Consider the following 8,591-nt stretch of genomic DNA (forward strand, 5'->3'; position numbering starts at 1 on the left):
AATTTGTTTACACTCACTACCTGTACTCTCCCTCTTCTCACTTCACAACCCTTTACAATCTGGTTTCAGGCCTCCACACTTAAAAGGACTGACTCAAATGTTTCCAACAATTTATTGTCAAGACTAAGGGTCGGGGCAGGTAGGTGGCATAATGGATAAAGCACTGGTGGATTCAGGAGGAGCTGAGTTCAAATCCAGCCTCAGACACATGACACTAGCTGTGTGACCCTGGGCAAGTCACTTAACCCTCATTGCCCCACCCAAAAAACAAAAAAGACTAAGGGTCATTTCTCAGTCCTCATCCTGTTTGACATCTGTGCTGCATGGGACACTATAAACCACCCTCTCCTACTGGAAACTCTCTCCCCCCTGGGTTGCTATCCATAGTTTGGAACCAGCTAGTGGAGGTTTTTAAATGCCAAGGTAAGGAGTGACTTTGCTTTCTCTTGTTTTCTTCTCATGCTATTGGCCACTCTTCAGTATTCACAGCTATATCATGATCCATGTGACAGTTGCTGTGGATGTGCCCCGAGGCTCTGTGCAAGGTCTTATCTCTTTTCTCGTGATGCCTTCCTTGGAATCTCCTCAGTTCATATGGGTTTAATTATCATCCCTATACTCATGATTTCCAGGTCTTGTCTCTCTTGGGTACAAACTTTCATCACCAGATGCTGGACATTTCAACCTGAATGTCTTCTGACTTCTTAAACTTAACACATTACTGTGTAATTTAAATTCTAAACGTGGGTTCTAATCTGTCCCCCAAGTTTGGGGGGTAAGCTGACTAAAATCACTGATAAACAAGTTTAGGCTTTTTAAGGGTTTATTGGAAGATAGTAAAAGAAAGAGAAAGATTGAGAACAGATTTCCTATAACCTGGTGACCCTAAACTTCCCTTGCTTCCACTTCTGAAGCCTCTGCCACCACGCTGACCTCTTGAAGCCAAAAAGGAAGCACTGTCTGGCCAGCGTCTCCTTCCTGCTTCCTGTCCCCCTCCCAGAAATGGGAGGTTTTTCAAGCTGATTGGTTCACTGGGCCCGAAGGTGGTCAAAGTTCAAAGATGTTAGCTTCTGAGAACAATTACTTTCTTAAGTACCCTTAAGAAACAGCCAGATGTGCTTACAACCTAGTAAGCAGTCAACAGTCAGTTGCCTTATCCAATTCAATCAGTTTAACTCAGTCTGCAGGTGGGCCCTGAATATCTGCTAAATCTCATCTATCACATTCCATTATCTTGACACATTATTCTCCCACCCCCAACCCACCTCTCTTCCAAACTTCCTATTTTCTCATTTTTTTAAGGGCACCACCATCCCTTCCAGTTATCCAGGTTCACAATGTCATTGTCATCCGCGTCAGGGACATGTTGGAACTGCCACATCAGATCTGGAATACACAAGAAACTTAATTCTGTACATGGTGGGAATTTATTGTTTTGTATTCAGTCCTCTTTCTCTCTTTGCTTAGGAAAGGCATTTTTAACCTAAGAATAGCTTTCAAGGACTTCATGAATTTGGATGGGGAAAAGAATTTACATCCTTAGTTTCCCACTTCTAGCTGAAGTTCAGTATTTCCTTCAATTATGCATTTTTAAAAAACAAACATCATTTTGAAAAGAGGTATGTAGACTTCATTAGACTGCCAAGAGTCCATGACATGGGGGCAGCTAGGTGGCACAGTGAATAGAGCACCGGCCCTAGAGTCAGGAGTACCTGAGTTCAAATACGGCCTCAGACACTTAACACTTACTAGCTGGGTGACCCTGGGCAAGTCACTTAACCCCAATTGCCTCGCTAAAAAAAAAGAGTCCATGACATGAATAGCGCTCAAGAACCCTTGGTCTAGAGAAATGTTCATGATTTTTATTAGTCACATTAATAATAAAAAGGAATATGTCTTTAAAATGTTGTATCTATCATGACCACCTAATCCCCCCTCACTGTAGAATCCTCCCTCATATCAAAAATATTCCAGCAAAATCAATCCACAGATCCTGAAATGCCCTCTTTCCTTCACCTCAAACTTAGCTTCATTCAGTGTTCAACTCCATGGCTCCCTGCTACAGGGATCTTGATGGGATCTCCTTAGTTGGGTCTGACTTAGCAAACTTCACATTATCTGCTTATTTAATGAGGTGCCCTCTACATTTTTTTTTCTTTTTTGGTGCCCTCTACTTTAAAAGAAAGGAACAGTTTAAAATTTTTCTCTTTATTTGTTGGACTTAGCATGGCTTCATATACATACATACATATATATGTATACACACATATATAACAATTTTGAATTGAAAATTTTAACTACAGACTGCTGGGAATTCAAGAGGAAAAGAATAAAAATGCATCATTACAGAAGTGGTATCCTGGAATCAGCAGGAGGAGATGGAATTAAGAGGACAGGAGAAGAAATGGTCTTAAAGATTAAAAAATATTCATTTCTTTTGCTAGGTATGAGTGTTTGTGGTAGTCCCTCAGACTTTTGAGTGGGCAAGTTCAGGGAGCAAGACTCTCCCTAATTTTCTTAGAAAATGAAGAGTCCACATCACATGTTATAAGTTGGAGTTGTGGAACTGAGGAGCCATAGGATTGTGAATGGTCACTTTGGGAAAGGGTTTCTCTAAAGGATGGTAAGCCTGGCTTAAATGGTTCTTTATTACTCTTGTCTCCTCACAGTCTCTCATCCCCCTTGTCCAGGTGGTTGCCAGTGAAGGCACCTTTGCAGCATCTAGGAATATGCTTCCTTCTCTCCTGACACTGCCCTTAACTGGGCACAAACCCTCATTTCCTCATGCCTGGGCTATGGTAACAGCTGCTGCCTCCTCAAGTATTCCTCCACTCCAGTCCACCCTCCACTAAGGGGCCAAAGCCCAGGTCTGATCCCCCCTCCCAAACCTGGCCCCCTCCTGCCTCTGCACTCTTCTTATGCCCAAGTCCCCGCCCTGTAGTCTCGATGCAGGGACACCGGCCTCTCCACTGCTCCAGAAACCAGACACTCTCCCTCCACATCTTTCGCTACTGGTTTCCCTGGCTTCTGTTAAGGACAAGTTAAGGAATCTCATTTTCTACTGGAAACCTTTCCCAATCCTTCGGAATTCTAGGTTCTTCCCTCTCTTAATTATTTCCCAAATATCATTTCAATCCCTTGTCTGGACATTTTTATTTGTTGTCTCCCCATTAGATGGTAACTAAGTCCTGTCCTTAAGGACAGGAACTAACTTTCAGCTCTTGTTGGATCCCTAGGACATGGTAGGCACTTACCAAATGTTTGTCAATGGATTGATTACATTCACAAGGGTTTTCTCCGTATGAATGATTTAATATTGAATGTCTTGAGTTCTGATGTAAAAGCTTACCATATTCGTTATATACATAAAGCTGCTCTGGTTAGTAAAAACTAATGGTGAGTATAGCAGTTGCTCAGGAACAAAGCCTTCCCTCAATCAATACAGCCAAATAATTTCTTTGTAGACGAAATCTCTGGTGTTGAGCATACTCTCTTCTCAAGAAGAATTACCATCCATACTCGTCACATTCCTAAGGTTTCTCCCAGAATGAATTCTTTTATGTTCCATAAGCTGTGTGCCCCAACTGAAGACCTTCCCACACTCTATACATTCAAAAGGTTTCTCTCCAGTATGAATTTTCTGATGTTCTTTAAGCTGTCCTTTTTGTTGGAAAGTCTTGCCACATTCAATACATTCATATGGTTTCTCGCCTGTATGAATTCTCTGGTGTTCAGTAAGAGTTGTGCTTTGATAGAAAGCTCTCCCACATTCGTGACATTCATAAGGTTTCACACCAGTATGAATTTTCTGATGTTCCTTAAGCTGTCCTTTTTTTGTTTTGTTTTGTTGTTTTTGCAGGGCAATGAGGGTTAAGTGACTTGCCCAGGGTCACACAGCTAGTAAGTGTCAAGTGTTTGAGGCCAGATTTGAACTCAGGTCTTCCTGAATCCAAGGCCAGTGCTTTATCCACTGTGCCACCAAGCTGCCCCCTAAGCTGTCCTTTTTGATGGAAAGCCTTGCCACATTCATTACATTCAAATGGTTTCTCACCTGTATGAATTGACTGATGTTGATTAAGCTTCGCTTTAAGTCTAAAGGCCTTCCTACATATATTATTACATTCATAGGGGTTTTCACCAGTATGAATTCTCTGATGCTTAGTAAGAGCAGCACTTAGGCAGAAGGCTTTGCCACATTCATTACAATGATAAGGTTTTCACCAGTATGAATTCTCTGATGCTTAGTAAGAGCAGCACTTAGGCAGAAGGCTTTGCCACATTCATTACAATGATAAGGTTTTCACCAGTATGAATTCTCTGATGCTTAGTAAGAGCAGCACTTAGGCAGAAGGCTTTGCCACATTCATTACAATGATAAGGTTTCTCACCAGTATGAATTCTCTGATGTTCGGTAAGGTCTGAGTGCCTGTGCAATGCCTTACCACATTCTTTACAATGATCAGGTTTCTCACCAGTATGAATTTTCTGATGTTCATTAAGTTTTCCTTTTCATTGAAAGGCCTTTCCACATACATTACATTTATATGGTTTCTCACCAGTATGAATTCTCTGATGTTGATTAATTTGTGCTTTTGTTCGGAAGGCCTTCCCACATTCAATGCATTCATAAGACTCTCCCTAATTTTCTTAGAAAATGAAGAGTCCAAGTCACATGTTATAAGTTGGAGTTGTGGATCTGAGGAGCCATAGGATTGTGAATGGTCACTTTGGGAAAGGGTTTCTCTAAAGGATGGTAAGCCTGGCTTAAATGGTTCTTTATTACTCTTGTCTCCTCACTGTCTCTTATCCCCCTTATCCAAATGGTTGCCAGTGAAGGCACCTCTGCAGTTTTGAAGTCCCTGTTGAAAAAGGTGTTACTGGGGCAGCTAGGTGTCACAGTGGATAGAGCACTGACCCTGGATTCAGGAAGACCTGAGTTCAAGTCCAGCCTCAGACACTTGACACTTACTAGCTGTGTGACCCTGGGCAAGTCACTTAACCCTCATTGCCTGGCAAAAAAACAAACAAACAAAACCACAAATCACTGAGAATAAAAAGACATGCAAACCACAACAACCTTGGTATTTGACAAAAATTAAACATACAAAAGACAACCAGTCGATGTTGGAGGGGTTGTAGAATGATAGGCACACTAATATATTGTTGGTAGAACTGTGAAGTGGTGCAACTATTTTGGAAATCAATTTGGAATTATGCAAATAGAATAGCTAAAATATCCATACTCTTTGAATTGGAGACTTCATTACTAGGCTTATACCACAGGAAAACCATTGATAAAAAAATATTTATAACAGCATTTTTTGTGATAGCCAATAATTAGAAAAAAATAGATACCCATTAATTGTGAAATGTCTAAACAAATTGTGGAACATAAATATAATGAGACATTATGGTATAAGACTTGGTATGATGAATACAGAAGCATGGAAAGATCTGATGCAGAGTTCTGATGCTTGAACTGATGCGGGATGAAGCAAGCAGAGTCAAGAAAACAATATACACAGTAACTACAGCAACATCAATGGAAAGAACAAAGACACATAAAAAAATCTAAAGTAAATGTAACAAAATTATAAAGATCAAGTAGAACTCAAATGAAAAAGTATGAGAAGACAAACTACCTCTTCATGGAAGCAAGAGGTCCACAGATATTACATGTTGCATGTGTCTTTGGACTTTTTCAATCAGTGGTGCTGTTTCTTTTTTCCTCTCTAAAAAAATATTCTTTTTTTGGAATGGCTCTCTGGGAGGGGGAGATGCTATGGTGTACTATGGTAATGTAAGAAACATAAAATCTTTTTTAAAATTATTTTTAAAAATTTACCCCCTCTCTATAGCCATGGAAGGTAGATGAATAGATAGACAGACAGATAGCTATGATCTGCTTTCTTCTTCTTTTGTGGTGTGATCGTTAACATTTAGGTCACTTATCTATTTTATGTCTTAGGGAATGTGGTATAAGAACGTTGGCCTAAGACTAATTTCTGCTGGGCTTCTTTGCATTTTCCCCAACAGTTTATATCAAATAGAGAGTTTTTTCCTAAGTCATTTATGTTTTCAGGCTCATCAAACACTAGATTTTTGAGTTCCATTTTAAACATTCTTCTCCACATTCTGGTTTCCCAGGCTCTCAAGTCTGAGTTCCAATCCCTCCTTCTGCAAGAATCCTTTTCCTCTTTTTCAGGTCTCTTTAACGCTAATGTAGTCTCTTTGAGGATGCCTTCAAGTGTGTGTGCGTACGTGTGTGCGTGTGTGAAGTTTTTACTTACCTGGATGTTGTCTCCCCAATTAGATTACGAGCTTCTTAAGGACAAGAACTGTGTTTGGTTGTTGATGTTGTTCGCCTTTTTTGTATTCCCCAATGGTTAGCACAGTGACTGGTACATAGTAATTTGTGCTTAATAGATACTTGTTTAGGCCATTGTTGATAATCTATTTCCTTTTTTTTTTTAAATAATTTTTTTTTCCTGCGGGGCAATGGGGGGTAAGTGACTTGCCCAGGATCACACAGCTAGTAAGTGTCAGGTGTCTGAGGCCAGATTTGAACTCAGGTACTCCTGAATCCAGGGCCGGTGCTTTATCCACTGCGCCACCTAGCCGCCCCTGTCTATTTCCTTTTTAAAAGCTAGTTCCATATGGTTTTGATGCTTGATGTTTTCCCTTATAGTTTGAGATCAGAGGATGAAGGAGAAGGATTCCAGGGATGGTGAGAAATCATTCATGTGGATCCCTACTCTATTCCAGTCAGTATCAATCAGTCTGATGTTCTACACACGGCACATAGGGATAGATATGTCCTTATAGCGGTCCTCAAACTTTCATGTGATGTTCACTACTTGTTTACCAAGTGATGAGGTTCACTGGTGCAACCACAGGAAAGCTGACCGAGATATCACCATCCTCTTTTGCTCAAATTTCATGTCCAAACCCAGCATGGGTGGGATGCCCTGATGCTTTGGAAAGTCCTCCAACATATTTTTGTACCTCCAGACCACTCTCTCTTGTCCAACATGAGCAAATGAGTATCTCATGACCATCTAGCTTCAGCTGAGACACTCCCTCCTTCACCCAGCCCATGACCCTGCTGACATACCATTTTTGCTTATTTTAGCTTATGTGTCATGTGTCAACCAACAGAATTCTGTACTTTGTATGGTCACTTTAGAACATCCAGGTAATAGATCTGTTATCAAACCTTAGAAAGATAAAGTCCTGGAAGAAGGGGGTATCTCTGATCATGAGGAAGATCTGAAGTCCACTTCACTAGAGGAGACCAGGGACTCTTTACTAAAGTGCCATTGGCTCAGAGCTCTGCCTCAGTCTCTCTCTGTCTCTCTGTCTCTCTCTCTCTCTCTGTCTCTCTCTCTCCCCTCCTCCCCCCTCTCAAATTATCAGTCCCTTTATTTTTTTATCATAAAAGGATTTTATTATTTTCCCAGTTACATTTAGAGATAGTTTTCTTTGAAGTGACTTGCCCAGGGTCACACAGCTATTAAGTGTCAATTGTCTGAAGTTGGATTTGAACTCAGGTCCTCCTGAATCCAGGGCCGGTGATATATCTACTGCACCACCTAGCTGCCCCCTGTAAAGATAGTTTTCAACATTTGTTTTCATAGGATTTTTACTTCCAAGTTTTTCTCCCACCTTCCCTTTCCACCCTGCCTTAGTCTCTTTTATTGTAGGTTGAACAACTTTAATCTCTACAGGATACCTATGATGATACAAAAAACAGAAGACATCAATTAAAATCTTATTAAAAACAAAACAGTAATATGATTTGAAGTTTGGAAATGCTATATTTTTCTTTTGTTCCTTTTTTTAATCATTTCCCTTTATATAGCTAGATATTTTATTCCTCTAAATTAATTTTGTTATTATTTTGTCTGGTTCTAGCAATTATTCCTCCTGCCATTTGAATATACATAATGCTTAATATTTAAATTATATTTGATAGTGACTTTTTTTTTTAGTGAGGCAATTGGGGTTAAGTGACTTGCCCAGGGTCCCACAGCTAGTAAGTATAAAGTGTCTGAGGCTGGATTTGAACTCAGGTACTCCTGATTCCAGGGCCAGTGCTCTATCCACTGTGACACCTAGCTGCCCCTGACATTTTTATTATATTATATTGGCATAGCCCAGCAACAATCACCAAATATTCCTCCAATTATTTATGTTCCTTATTTAAGGATTATTTTGTAATTGAACCTCTTTTTAAAAATCAGCTTATTTTAAGCATTTTCTCAGTACATCTTGTGTCTATTAAAATCCAGGTGGCCATTGCAATCTGCTCCCCTTCTGCTGACTTGAATGGTAGCAACGATATTGGGAGATGAGGAAGAACGCCCTGTCTTCCTTGAAGTAGACATAAAGTATTGGGGCTTATCATTAACCCCCTCCCCAACACACTCATTGCCTTTGTCCGGTGACAACTCCTCACAATAACTGGGCTCAATGGGAGAGGTCCTAGCAGGACACTGGACAAAACTGCGACACTAATAGCTGTCAAGGTCAGGTTTGCTTGGTTTTGCCAGTCTGGGACCCAGGGCATTGTAGCGTCTGGCAGCTTGGAG

Source organism: Dromiciops gliroides, chromosome 3 (genome assembly GCF_019393635.1).
Source record: "Dromiciops gliroides isolate mDroGli1 chromosome 3, mDroGli1.pri, whole genome shotgun sequence".
NCBI lineage: Eukaryota > Metazoa > Chordata > Mammalia > Microbiotheria > Microbiotheriidae > Dromiciops > Dromiciops gliroides.